The following is a 15,076-nucleotide window of genomic DNA, read 5'->3' on the forward strand; positions in this document are numbered from 1 at the left end:
AATGCTTAGAATGGGGCTACCATGGAGACCACATTTTCTCTGATCTATCTTAGCTACAAATGCCTTCAGGATTAGTGGTTATAGAAATGGATGATTTCAGTCAACACTGCATCTCAACTATCCAGAGGAAGAGAATCCTATTTTGAGTATTGTGTCTGTTTGAAGCTTTACTAATTTTCAATTCCAAAATCAACTGTAGGCCACTGTAGGAAGACTGCCATAAAATGAGAATACTTGCCAAGATGTGGGCACTGAGTTCATTGTAGTCATCATTGTTTTTTTTTAATAACCTTTGAATTTACAAATTTCTGTGTTAGACCTAAAATATCAATGATGTTTTCATCTAGTTTTTTCATTTGTGTTATTTTGCGGTTTTAGTAAGTGGGTTGAAGAGGTCCCGGTAGCAGTATCTTGATTGTCTTAAAGAAGGAAAAAAAAGGAATGAATCAAAAAAGGCAACACATCCCATCAAAGAGTCACATAACTTAATTGCATAAGTGTCTGATGAAGGAAAATTAAAACTTGTGCTTTGATGTTTTAACTTTAATAAATTTGTCCTTCTTGAGAATGTCCAGAAAAGAAATTAGACAATATTTTAGAGGGCTTCAGAATCAAAATCATGGAGTTCCTGAATTGCCAGGGACACTAGAGATCACCTAGGCCAGGAATGGGGAATCTGTGATCTCAAGGTTATGTATGGCCTGCTAGGTCCTCAAGTGTGGCCCTTTGACTGAATCCAAACTTCACTGAACAAATACCCAAGGAGGACAAATCTAATATTTCATCCACATGACTGTCCTTCAGATACTTAAATATAGCTATCATGCGTTCCCCCTGCCCATCTTCTCTTCTCTAAGCTAAACATCCTCAGTTCCTTTGACTGACCCATATAAATAGAATGTAAATTATAATATGTATGTATCTATGCATATATACACACTTATACATATATGTAGGGTTGTTTATTGTTATGTGTATGTCCACATAGGTTTATCAAAATGTGGTTCACTAGGAAGTGTAAATAGATATCTTTAGAATCTCATCCACCCCTCTCCAGAGGGAATACTTTGCTTCCTTCCTGGAGGGGAGACAAAGAAGGGACCACCAGTCTGACCACTCTGCTCAACTCAGGAAGGGGCAAGATATTATTAGCTATTTGGAAGGTTAGACTTCATATCTGTTTGTGAATTCTTCATTTAGAGCTACAGTTTTATTCTATGCATAGTCTCTTAGATCTAGAATGACATAGATCTTAAGGGACACATATTTTTAGGTTCAAGCTGATTCTCTGATTGCTCTTATTTAAGGGGGAAAGAGTACCTTAAACTTATCTGCGAAGATGAATCTTTGCCAACCAAACCCTAATCATAGAAAAGAATATCACAGATAGTGAATAAAGCCATTTATCCAAGCAGATAGCAATAGAAATCAGAGAAGATATATATACATATATATATATACACACACACACACATAATATATGTATATATATATATACACACACACATACACATTCATGTATATATATGTATATATATATACATAGATACATACATGTACACATATACATACATATATATGAATATACCAGACAATATATAGTTAAAGGGATCTCCCACTGGGAATGAAATATTTCATTTTGACCGAGAGAAGGTTCCCAATCTCCCACAAAGATAAATTCTTTAAAGTATCTAGAGGATCACTTATTGGGTGGCTGTCTCTCTTTTATAAATCTCCTTTCCAAAATCTTCCTCCCCCTCCATATTTCTTCTTGAAAGAGGGTATGGAAACGTGTGCACTCTTTTGAAGCAGGAAGGAAGGAAAAGTCCTCTTTTCCTTCAAGCTCTCACACCAGTCCCACTCCTCACTCAATCACAGAGCAGAAAGTCATCATTTTCTCTTGCAAAGAGAAGAATAGCATGCAAATGGGCCAGGCTTGAAACCCAGGATATATAAATATTCACATACACTCATATATTCTGCTATTCTTTGGTTTTGTGGCTAAAGCCCCTGATACCATGACATGATACTATCACCAGCAGATCATAGACTTCTGTCTTCATTTCCTGTAATGAAGACAAGCAACCTCATTTCTCATCGCTGCAAAACACGTGGGCTTATTTTGGGCCCTTCTTTCCCAGTCATGTGCTGCTCCACCCTTCTATGTTCTGCCTACTTATGTGAAGTGGTGCTTTCATGAGTCCTGCAAGGCTTGCTTTTCTCCATCTTGTCAGCACCTGCTTTATATAAGTCCACCCTAAAACAGTTGAATGGATATTCTGATGTCCTTCTTTCATCACATATGTTCCACTTAGCAGTGTCTGGCTATACCACATATAACGGAAACTTCACTTCAGCATTGGGAGATGGGCTGAATTCCAGGATCTTGTTTGCAACAACACTGCCTACCTACTTAATGTTAAATGCTGTTAAGACTTTTCACGTTAAGTGTGGGTGTTGGTAAAGAAGCTTTTTTCAATATATGGTTAGCTGTTTGGAAGGTTATTTGTTTGTGAATCCTTCAATTAGACCTACACATAGTCTCCTAGATATAGAAAGATATAATCCAATATAAGTCCAATCTCTTAAAGAAAAAAAAATGCAACAACCTTATTTTTCCATTCTTAGCAAAGGATATCTACCTTCTGCTTGAAGGCATCCAAAGACAGTGAACTCGTCATCTAAGGCAATCATTCCTCTGTTAGGCAGCTTATTAGAATATCCTAGTGTTAATTCCAAATCTGCATCCCTAAATTTTTATTTATTAGTCCCTAGTCTCTGATATGGCATGGAATAAATCTTATTCCTCTTCTTTGTGAAAACATTTCAACTCTTTTAAGAAAGACATCTTATCTTTCCTTATTTTTTTCTTATCCAGATTAATTCATCCAACTATTGCTCCTCTAAGATAATCTTTAGTTCCCTATTTATCTTGATTGTCCTTAGATCAGCCCCATTTATCAACACCTTTCTTAAAATGTGATTAAAAGTCAGAATTGAACACAAAACTTAACGTGTGATCTTATTCAGGCAGTGTATGGTTGGGGGAGGGGGGAGAGGATCTCAAGGCATAGGAGCTATGCATCTGCTAATATAGCCTTAGGTTGTAGGTTCTCCTCCGCTCACAAGGTCATAGATTTAGATTGAGAAGGTACCTTAGAGACTATGTAGTCCAAGCTCCTCATTTCACAGATGGGAAAACTGAGACCCAGACAGGTGAAGAGACATGATCAAAGTCCCATAAGGAGTAAATAGCAGAGTCAAGATTTTATCCCAGGTCCTCTGACTTCAAATTGAGCATCCTTTACACTTTATTACATTACTTCCTACAATCTTTTTTGATGCTTCATTGTCATGTGGAAATGGCCCTGGGCTCTGAAAAACTTCAGTATTAGAGCATAAGTTCTGGTGGGCCCTATGATCCTGATAATACTTCATGGTGTACATGGTGTTAACAACACACTGTGTCTATCTAAGAACTACCCTTTCTGTATTCACATGGGCTCATCACTGGGTTGATTTCACTGTGATAAGTGGTTTGGCCATAACAACTCATGGAGAGTATATTTACTTCAAGGAAGTTCTTCTTAACATTTTTTATGTAATGGACCTTTGGCAGTCTGGTGAAGACCATGGATCCTTCCAAAAATAATGTTTTTGAATGCATAAAATTCATAAGGTTGCAAAGGAAACAAAAAGTTATTGAAAATAAAGGTGTAAACCATTGATAGTAGAAACTATCAATGAATTCCTTGAAGTCTCAGTACTCTATGTTAAGAATTGCACTAAAGTATAGAGAGGTGGTGTCCTGCATTGGTAGAGAGAAAGAGGGAATTCTTATATTTATGCCATCATTTACCCTTGAAATATTGAAGAAGGAAGTTGTATTGTCTTTTTAAAAAAGCAACTGGATCACACTATTGGCTTATCTTAAGCTTCCAAACAACTAGATTCCTTAGCTCTTCACATGGACTGCTAAAAAGTAAAATTCTGCACCTTGCCCTCCCATTTTAGACATATACAGGTAATTTTTTTGAACCTGATTGTAGGTCTTTATGATTTCCCATTTAAAATTCACTTAATTGTTTCAGCCTGGTGTCACCTCCTGTTGAAAGTATTACAGTTTTGATTCTGTGATTTATCAAAGTAGTTCTTGCTTGAAATTTTGTGTCATCTACAAATTCGATAAGTATGCCAATTGTGCTTTTACTTAAATTATTGATAAAGATTTTGAATGGGAAAGGACTATAGGAAGAGCCCTATAGCATACCATGAGATAATTCCAACTAGTTCACCCAAAGCGGTTAATCATCACTCTTTGGACATGATTGTCCAACCAGCTATAAATATACTTTTCTCCATCTTATCCACAAGGATATCCTGGGAGGCTTTTTTAGATTATTTGTTGAAAAGTTGTTCTCTGATCTCTTTGAACAGCCTGCTATATGATTCAGGCAGCTGGGCTGGGTTTCTAGATGTAAATTTTGAAGAGGAAGTCCATAGCTTAACTTATATTTCCTACTCTCCTTTTCTCACTAATGTATCCCAGAGCTCTGCACTGCTACTTTGTTGATGTCTTATCCAGTCTCTTCAAAGAAATGAATGTGATGACATGGAATTCCTACTCCTTGCATCTACGTATGCTGAGGTGGATGTTATGGTGCTTAGTAAAGTGGTAGGGAGGGATAAGGGGACATTGAATCCCAAGATCATTCTGATTGAAATGTGCCATTTTTTTCATCTTCTAGCAATAGAAGATAAAATGTTCCTATCATCCTACTACAATATTCCTATCTTCCTACTACAATATAATGCTCCCCTATAATATTCAGTGATGGAAATTCTACTTGTATATCTAGTCCTTACTTCTTCCCCAGAGCCTTACTTAATATCTCTAAATGGAAATGATCCTTGTAAAACTAGAATTCTAATACCTAGGATTCAGATACTTATTTTTGAATTTTTATTACAGTTTTTTTTTAGTTAGAATCTTTTCCTTTCCACTGAATTATGAGCTCCATGAAGGAAGACACCAATTTTTATTTATTTTTGGATTTCCTCACTTTACATCTCACATGTCTAGTATAGGTCTTACAGGTAGTAAATGTTTAATAAATGTTTAATGAAAAAATAATGAACAACTGAATGAATCAAGTTTCTTTTATAGAATCTTATCATTCTATCAGTAGTTTCAGAGTTGGCTTGCAGGATTTGGGGTGCAGGGAAAAAGGAATTGTAGTGTAGCATGTCAGCAAAAGCAATCACTACTCAAGTGTATCACCTACATGGGGTGTCCTATGTGGGTGTGCACAAAGCCATGAGTATGCATGACTCACATAACTCCTACAATGTTGCATCTCACATTGGGTTTGGGACATCTACTCACTCTCTGGCCTGGTGTTCTTCTAACATGCCCTTACGCTGGCAGATATGGGTTCCTGGGGGAAGATTGTGGTTAACAATATGGTTAAACTCAAATTCTTTCAAGGTTCTAGAGTAATATCCCTACTGTGGAGAAATATACTATGTCTACTCAAAGTCTCTACTGGTATATTTCCATTTACAAAAAGCCAGCCACTTACAATCATGATAACATTAGATCTTAATCATAAGCATTTACTTAATAAGGCAAAACGAAAGTGTATTCTGAGCACTAAATATAAATCAAATGAATAACCAACATACCACAGTCCACACTTAAGCTTGAGTTACATTACCTAATCAATGAACTCAGCATCTATGGAGGGAAGGTGGGCACTCACAGAAACCTGGCCTAGATTGTGGAGGAAACCTATTTTCCCACAGCTCTGAACTGTAGGTCCTTATGTAATTGGTCCATTTGGCAACATCAATACCACAAAAAGCTGGTTTTCTGATACATACTCCTTTGGTGTTAGGCAAATCCTCTTCTATTGTGCTATGAAATTTATGAAGCACTGACAAGCTTTTAAATGAAAAAATCATTTTTTTCAATAAAAATATAGTATTTTATTTTTTCCCAACTTACATTTTTAGCATTCATTTTTACAAGATTTTGAGTTCCAAATTTTTCTCCCCCCCTCCTTCCCTTCTCCACTTCTGAAAATGGTAGGCAGTTTGATATAGTTTATACATGTGCTAAAATAGAAAAAAAAATTTCCATTCTAGTCACAGTTGTGAAAGAAGAAACATAAAAAAAAAACATGAGAAAGAGTAGAATGAGTGAAAAAATATGCTTCAATCTGCATTCTGAGTCCATCAGTTCTTTTTCTGGATAAGAATAGCATTTTCCTTTGTGAGTCCTTTATACTCTCTTGGATCATTGTGTTGCTGAAGAAAGCAAAGTCATTCATAGTTGATCATCATACAATGTTGCTGACACTGCTAACAATCATTTTTAAAAGGATATTGAGAAAATCTTATTGTATTGAGTAACCTTTCTCTTTAATCCAGAGAATTGCAAAACTCAGTAGGTTAACTCTCTCTGGCTAGTATAGACAAGCACAACAAGCTTTTTTCACTTGTTGAATTCTGAATATTTCAAGGAATTATCAGTTTTCTAATTCAACAGCAAATCAGCTAAATAGCTTGTATTTTTCTTCTTTTATTCCCACCCCCACCCAATAGAGCAGCAACAGAGAACAAAGTCACTACTGAGAGGCTTGACCTCTCTTAACTCTATAGATTGAACAACAGGGCAATAGTTGTTTTCCAAAGAGAATCAGCCTTTTCCCAGCCAATCAGGAACTAGTGGCTAGAACCTATGTTCCAGGTGACTCTTTTGCTGCTGGTTTTTTCATACAACTTTGTCATAAGTGGCTTCTCAACCACTGTTAAGTTGCTATTCTGTTCAGTTCTCCTCTCGTGCTGACCACTTCAATGGCTTTTAATTAGATTTCTTAAATCAGGGACTCCTGGTTCTTGGTGACTCTTCTTTCCTTATAAGATAAAACAAATACCCCCTCCCCCATTTCTAACAGGCCATTTTATAATAATTATAAAAGATAAAAATCCTAGCCTTCAAACACTTATATATTTTATCATTCTGTGAGTCTTAACCTTTAAGCCTTAAAATAGTTTGGATATCACACAGCCATGAAGTGCTCAAACAAGTCTACTTAAAATTACGTCATTGAAAACCATATTTCATCATACTTGCATTTTTTCTGTTTTTAAAGAATATTTTATTTTTCTCCAATTACATGTAAAAACAATTTTTAACATTAAAAAAGTTTTGAGTTCCAAATTCTATTCTTCCCTCCCTCCCTCCCCCAACCCCATCCCTGAGACACTAAGCAATCTGATATAGTTATACATTTGCAATCATGTAAAACATTTCCATATTAGCATTTTTGCACTTTCATTTTTAAGTTTTTAATTACATAAATGCTCTTTTTCTTCCCCTTTCAGACACTAAAATATTCACATGGGAAAGGGGCATCACTTTATGTTCCTTAGAGGATGATTTAAATCTTTTTTCTATTTAAACAAAAGCCCATGAAATGGCAAATAGTTCATCTCTTAATATTTGGATTTTTTGGGGGTGGGAGTGGGGATAAATATTTCTAGAGCACTCACTTTGGGTCAGGCACTGTGTTAAGCACTTTACAAATATTATCTCACTTGATCATCACAATAACTTTGTGAGGTAGAAGCTGTTATTGTCCTCAACTTACATTTGAGGAAACTAGGGCAAACAGAGATTAAGGGATTTGCTCAGGGTCACAGAGCTTGTAAGCGTATGAGCCCAGATATGAACTCAGTTCTTCATGACTCTAGGGCTAGTAATCTATTAACTGGGCTATCTAGCTTCCTCATTTTAATAGTTTTTATATTATTTACAATATTTTAACAATTTTTGTTATGTTATTTATATTATTTTACTAGTTTTTATTTTTAAAATTATTATTTTCCCCCTTTTTGACTCCAAACTATTCATATACAAAAGGGACATTATCTGACATTCTTCTCAAGTTGATTTATTTCTTCTTATTTATATAGTCCTTTTATGCCCCTTTCAGCAGTAAAACTCACTTCTTAAAAGAGAAGTTACACCTTGCCTTACCTTACCTTACACAAGAAAGGATTGGGTGATTGTAAATTGACTATGGGATATATTAGAAAAGGGAAAGGAAGTTGGTATTATTGAGGTTTAGAGGTTTAGGGTTCTGGGATCCTAAAATAGTGACACACATGTCCTGCCTGAATAAATTTGGCCCAAGCCTTCTTTCAGCCAAGACAAGGTTTATTAAAAATCTGCCACATTGGTGGGTTTATTGGAGAATAGGGTGAGGATAGGAGCTGGGTAGGTGGTGTGAACAGAGGCTGGGAAGAGGGGGGAGCTATAGCCCTGGGGACCTTAAGAAGAGAGTCATCCAAAAGGTCCAATTGGCCCCCCATTCCCACTTTGTGGGGCAGCTCTAGTATGAGCATCTTACAATTTTTTCTGAGAATCGGGTCATGAGAAAACTTTACGAAAGTCATTATGTAGGGAGTCTTTACCCATTTTCCTTCTTGGTGACAGTATAATTATAACTGTAAGAGAGTATTATGCTGTAATGTCCCCCAAATGGGCCATGCCTCATGATTTTCCAGGTGGTACTGAGGCCAAACTGTGTTGCAAAAGAACACCAGTCTTTTCTTTTAAGTTCTTTAGAGAAACTAAATTTTTTCCAATTTTATAAAAGACAACTCAAAGGTGAATTTTTGGGAATTGAAAAGGATTGACTCATTGTGGGCTTGGGGGCTGGAAGTCCCTCCTTCCTTAAGAGAGGATCAGAAAGTAAGCCTCAGGAAACAAATGAACAAAAACAAAAACACAAAAAAGTACCTGAAGTTTTCCCAATTCTCTAGCACTGAGAGAATAGAGAGAATTGGACATACACTTCTGAATAAGATGTCCATGCTTGTACTCTATGCAGTTGAAGGTGTGCCCAGATCCATGGCCTCAAACAGAACCACTCAACTGTGACAACCTGAGAGTGTAAGACTGAGTTTGAGACAGCTTCAGTCTGACCTTGTGGGATCTGAGAGGTCAAGCCTGAAAAGCACTTCCAAGCGAAGTGGAAATCTACCACAACTACAAGGCAAGAAAGGGATTAAGGAGAGGCAGGAAGCTTACATATCTTCCAGTGTTGGCTGCAGAAGAGCTTGGAGTTAGGCAGTTTCCCTGGTCAGGGAACCATATATCGAGGTTTATAGGTATAGGGGTTCTGGGACCCCAAAATAGTGAATGTGGGTGTGCCTGGATGAATTTGACCCAAGCCTTCTTAGAGCCAAAGACAAGGTTTATTAAAGATCTGTCATATTAGCCAGACTGTTAAGGAATCTAAAAACATTTCTGATGCTCATATTGACAAGTGGGCTAGAGTGAATCTCAGCCACTGGCTAGATTTTAAGAATCTGAGCACCTTAATGGAGGCCAGATGGACCTTATATACAAAAAGACAGTGGGAAGGATCTAGGGGTGGCCAAGTAGTTTTGGGTGACTGGAGGAGGGGTCTGGGAGAAGGGGTCTAGGGAGGATCTTGATGGGAATGCTGGGGAGATGGAGAATGGTATCTAGATAGGAACAAGGATGGGAAGTAGCTGGGGGATATAGGGAGGTAATAGACAATGGAGGGCTGGGCTAGTTTAAGGGTAACAGAGAATTGGGAGATTAAACCTTTGTGATAAGGAAAGGCCAGTTGATAGAATTATAGTCTCAGGTGACTTCTAGAGACTTCCTTGATCAAGTAGGAGTTCAAGGAGAGTTTTTTTTTTTAGGGCAGATAGACAAATGGGACCTAAATTCTTTTTGGGATAAGGGGCAAAGGTCTTGGCTTGAGTCTGTATCTTGTCAATATGACTGTTTAATTGTTGAAATTATTGATTAAAGTGTATAAATCTGTTGACAAGTTGTCACAATAAACTTATTTAGTTAATAAACAAACTTAAATTATAAATAATAATGCTATAATATCTAACATACTATAATCTTAATAGCAACATAATATAATCATAAATAATCATAAATAAGTTAATAAATAGTGAGAAGAAAGAAAAAATGACTGAAAGATTCATTAAGTCAAGGCAGACAGTATTCCTATTTGTTTGAAGACATGGCTGCCAATAGTTCTTTGAGTGCAAAAAGGCTAAAACACATCTATGGTACTTGGAGTTTCTTATGGACATACAGTGGAAGTCTCTATTTCTTCTACCATACTTTCACTAATTCTGCCATAGAGAAGTTGAACTTAAAAAAAATCTGAAATTATAAATGTGAAAAAGCAGCCTCTGTGTGTTTTTTCTTTCTGGCTCTAAAAAATTCTGAACCACCATGACAATTTTCTCCATCTACTCCCAAGAGTTTTCTCTCAAGAAAAACTTAATCATTTCTGGGAAGAGGATCCAGCTACCTCAGTATCCCAAGAGGAGGAGAAGGAGGACAACTAGGACAAGGATAAGGATGAGAAGGAAGGGGAGATGAAGATGATGAGTATGATGAGGAGAAGGAATTCCAAGTATTGTAGATGTGATTTAGCCTTTTTTGCACTCAGAGAACAGTGTTTGGTCCAAGATGAACAGATACATTGTTGGAATTCTTTTGTGTCTGTGAATCAAATCTTCCTTGGACATTGAGCTCAAATAAATACCTTGAGTAATTTGAATGTCCTTTCATGTTTGTGTGGAGTATAAGATGATTTTTCTTTGAATCGCAACTGACTCATGGTGGTCCACATTCTCAAGCTGCTTGGTATTTGTCACATGAAGGGAGGAGTGGTGGTGGTGATGGGCCAGAACATCTATTCAAATGGAAACCTCAGGTTACTCAGATGAATGAAAGCCTAACTTAATTAGAAATTCTTTTCCACTCCTGAAGAAGAAAATATGTAAGAAGAGTATCCACTTCAATTCAGGATACACTCACTAAGTACCTACCCTGTGCAGAATATTGGGAATGTAATGATGAAAATGACCCTTTCCCACACAAATTCATTTCTGGAAGAGCAATAAACTAGTACAACCACTAGTGAAAGCAATGCCTGTACCTTTAGACCAGATAGACCCCCAAGGAGGTCAAAGTGATAAAAGTCCCATCTGTACCAAAATATTTTTCATAGTAGCAAACAACAGGAAACAAAACAGATGCCTATCAATAGGGGAAATCACTAAATAAATTGTGGTACATGAATGTAATAGAATATTAATGTGCCATAAGAAGCAGTAAATATAAAAAAATACAGACGACCATGTGAAGATATATGAATTGATGCAAATTGAAGTGTGCAGAACAAGGAAAAACGAAGCAAGCACTGTGACATTTATAAGAATATAAATGGAAAAAATGAAAACAACAACAAAAATAGAAATGGAATGTTATGAAATTATAACTTTTCTCTTGAAGAATACTTAAAATATAGCTCTTCCCTTTTGCAGAGATGGTACACTATTAATGTACCACATATGCTATCAGATTTGGTAAATATACAGGATAGTTTTGTGAAAATGCCTTAATTCTTTTTGTTCTTTGTTACAAGGGATGTCTCTCTGAGGAGGGGAAGTATATATTTGGAATGATTGAAGCTGTCAAAAATGGTAAATACTTTTAAATGGGCATTTAAAAAATGACATTGTCATTGCTTTCAAGGACCTTAAAACCTAATTAGGGAGCTATGACATATATGCATAAAAATAAAATACACAGTAGAGAGAGACAAGAATAATATAGAGCATTAGACAAAATGTTCTATTCTGCCCTCTCTAGATTTTTTCCTTTTCTCAACAGCAGCTTTTTGTCTATCTGTCTTCATAGCTTGAGAAACAAATGGCCTCTTTCATCTGGAGCAATCAATGAAAGGTTCATGAACCTGATGATGCCTGAATTGGATTTTGAAGGCAGGTAACAATTCTGAAACACTAAGATGAGGGAGCACATTCCAGGCACAGGGGACAACTTGTGTAAATATGTGTAGGTGGGAATTGGAATGTTAAGTTCAGGAACAGGCTAATATTCTAGTTTGGCTGTAACAGAATGTATAAAGAGGATTGATATGAAATATTGTTGTTTGTTGTTCATCCTTTGTTCTCAAAGAGGACAAATGACATGATGAGGGTGATGTCTTGACTTGCGTGTGAATTAGATTTAAGTGAGCCAGAGCTGTACAAAGTCATCTGCTGTCCTTTCTCCTCCAGAGTCTTTGAAGGTCAGTAGCAAGATGAGATTCAAGATGATTGGTGATAGCCCAGGATGCAGTGGGTAACCTAGGCATTTTTAAATTAAGATCTTTCCCAGGTGTCACTTTGAGGTAAGATCCGTTCAATGACTAAGGGCTGGGTAAGAATTGAAACAAAAGATGGCCTAGTTTGCTATCACACACACAAAAAAAGTCTCTCAGAGTTTCTGGCCAGAAGAGAAAACAGTTGCTATTTGTTCTCTAAGCCATCAAAACCCAAACGATGAGCAACAGAGGCTTGGGCTGGGGCCTATTATTGACCCATTCAGTGAAAGCCAGAGTGATTTGTGTTTAAAGGAATAGTCAAGTAGGTCCATATGAATCACAATGGACTTTTTAAAAGCTTTTTTTTAGTTATATTTCAAGAAATCATAAATGAAAGCTGCATAGAACAAAGAGAAAATTGTCTCAGCTTTTTAAAAAAAAAAATCTGGTCATTGAAACCCCAAGATATTTTACAAAATATGTGACTCAAAGTTATATTCCTTTGGACAGAGAACTCACATATAATAGTATATGATGCCCCAAGTGGACAGTGAGGTAATGGAAGAAGAAGAAGAAGAAGAAGAAGAAGAAGAAGAAGAAGAAGAAGAAGAAGAAGAAGAAGAAGAAGAAGAAGAAGAAGAAATAATAGTAATGGTAGTAGGAATAGTGAAATGAGGCTGAAAAGGTAGGTTCATAGCACTATTATATTTCCTTGTCAAAAAGGAGAAAGGTGATGGATGGACATTCTTATAGTAGAGGATAAATAGATTAAAAAACTTGCAGAAATACTTTTAGATAAAACAGACTCTCTCTATTCAAGGCAACAATAAAGGCTGACAATTGGTATTTGCCACTGAATTTGTTGAATCTAACAAAAAAAAGTTTGTCTTTGGAAAAAGCTTTTGAAAATGGTAACAATTCAAAAGTAGAATCAAAAGGTGCTCCATGGACAACCTCCACATGAATGTCAGCAACAATATGTCAACAAAGAAATGTTCAACAAATGATTGAGCCATAGAGATTTGTTTATCAAAATGGGAATAGTGATTCAGAATAGTCATTGCCACCAGAAATTAAGGAAAAATATTTCATTAAAAGCCTTGACTTATTGATCATTTCAGCTTGTACAATGATGTTATTTTGCATTAGGTCAAGTGAATGAGAATGTATGTTGAAATCTGCTGAGACCTATATTCCTCTTCATTTCATGCTGATTTGGTTTCTAGGACAAAAGCATATAATGTACTGGTGGATGTATGACTTTAGATAAGTTTAATAATAATGAATGTGATTACTCCCTTAAAGTTTAAATCATTGATTATGGTGTGCAAAAAATGTAATGGCAGAGTAGGGGAATGTCAGGCAGTATTATGTACAGGCAAAGTGTATGTTCAGAGACCCTTATGGCAGCTAAGAAGTCCTGACAGGATCCTGGAAACCCTGGAGAATTAGGCTCTAGTGATACCACTAATTAGGTTAACGTATTGGTTCATGTGATATAACTGCTCCCAATACAAGGTTTCAGGTGAGTCTTGGTAAAAACCATCATGATAATAAGTTTGAGAGAGAAGATAATAGTGAATATTTGAGGTCCACAAGGAGGCAAGATATACCAATCCTCTACCTACTGGAAATGTTTTGGAGCAGATGGCACTGACTATTTAAGTGGGTAAACTACAAAGGCCCATGAAATGACTGATGAATTAATACTTTGATTACAGTATTATAACAAAATTGTAAATAGCATCTTGGTAGTTACAGTCAAAAGTTTCATGCTGCTTCTTCTCAACAGTAGCCTTAGTTATAGGTCAAACAACAGTGTCATGCCAACCATTGCAGAGCACTGATAAAAAAAAAAAACTTCATCCTTAATCCTAGATTAAAAAGAAAAATGAGATAAAATCAAGAAGCTACTTAAGTTCGAAAAGGCAAAAGTTGAAGAAACTCATTGAAAATGAATTTCAGGAAAATGTTTGTGGAATGGAATGGAATGAAGTGGATGTAAGGCAGCATAGTAGGGTGATTGGGTAAATATTATTTTGTAGAAGAAACTTTTATGACTCCTGCAGTGAAAGCACACAAGGATGGCCTGACACTGATTATTCTTAGACCCCAACCACAGATTAGCCATCAGCTACATTTTGTAAGAAATGTGATGATCATGAAGAAAAGTTTTTTGATGATGTTGTAGGACAAAACTGAGGCTTTTACAAGTCCAACACAGACTTTTCATAGAGCTTCTGGCTTATGAAGTGCCATGTTTTCATGATCAAAATCTTTGAATGGAATGCAGCTGCACTTGTCAGATTTTGGCTGCCTGCACTGCCACTCATGCAATGGACAGCAATTAAACTAGTCATTGAATGCAACAGCTTTCAAAGGAAATAGTTTTCTAATTATTGAAGCCATTTTTGATGATACTAGAAATGAAATCTTTTCAGTTCCTAGAAAATGACAGTGTGAGTGTGTGTGTGTGTGTGTGTGTGTGTGTGTGTGTGTGTTTAAAGAGAGTACTTGCTGACATTATGGAATATCTTTAAAAACAATTCCTGACATTTCAGTTTTGCTTTTCTTTACTAGTGTCCCATGTTTAAAATCTACCATGTGCTGATGGGAGGATCTAATAAGGAAAAAGGGACTGTACCACTGTATCATGTTAGGGTTGACTTATGGTAGCCTTGCCATGTTTATGACTTTTGAAATCTCCAGTGTTTTTTCAAAGTTCTGGGATGCCATAAAGTGAAGCATTTTTTTTTCAGTCCAAACTTCTGTTTTGTTTTTAAACTATTTCATTTTAAACTACATCTTTTAAGATGCTGTGGAATCCTAATATTTAGAATCCATTCATACAAATTATAAAGCTAACATTTTTCAAGAGGTATTGGAAACACTAAATA

Source organism: Phascolarctos cinereus, unplaced genomic scaffold (genome assembly GCF_003287225.1).
Source record: "Phascolarctos cinereus isolate Bilbo 61053 unplaced genomic scaffold, phaCin_HiC Scaffold_2;HRSCAF=192, whole genome shotgun sequence".
In the NCBI taxonomy this organism is placed as follows: domain Eukaryota; kingdom Metazoa; phylum Chordata; class Mammalia; order Diprotodontia; family Phascolarctidae; genus Phascolarctos; species Phascolarctos cinereus.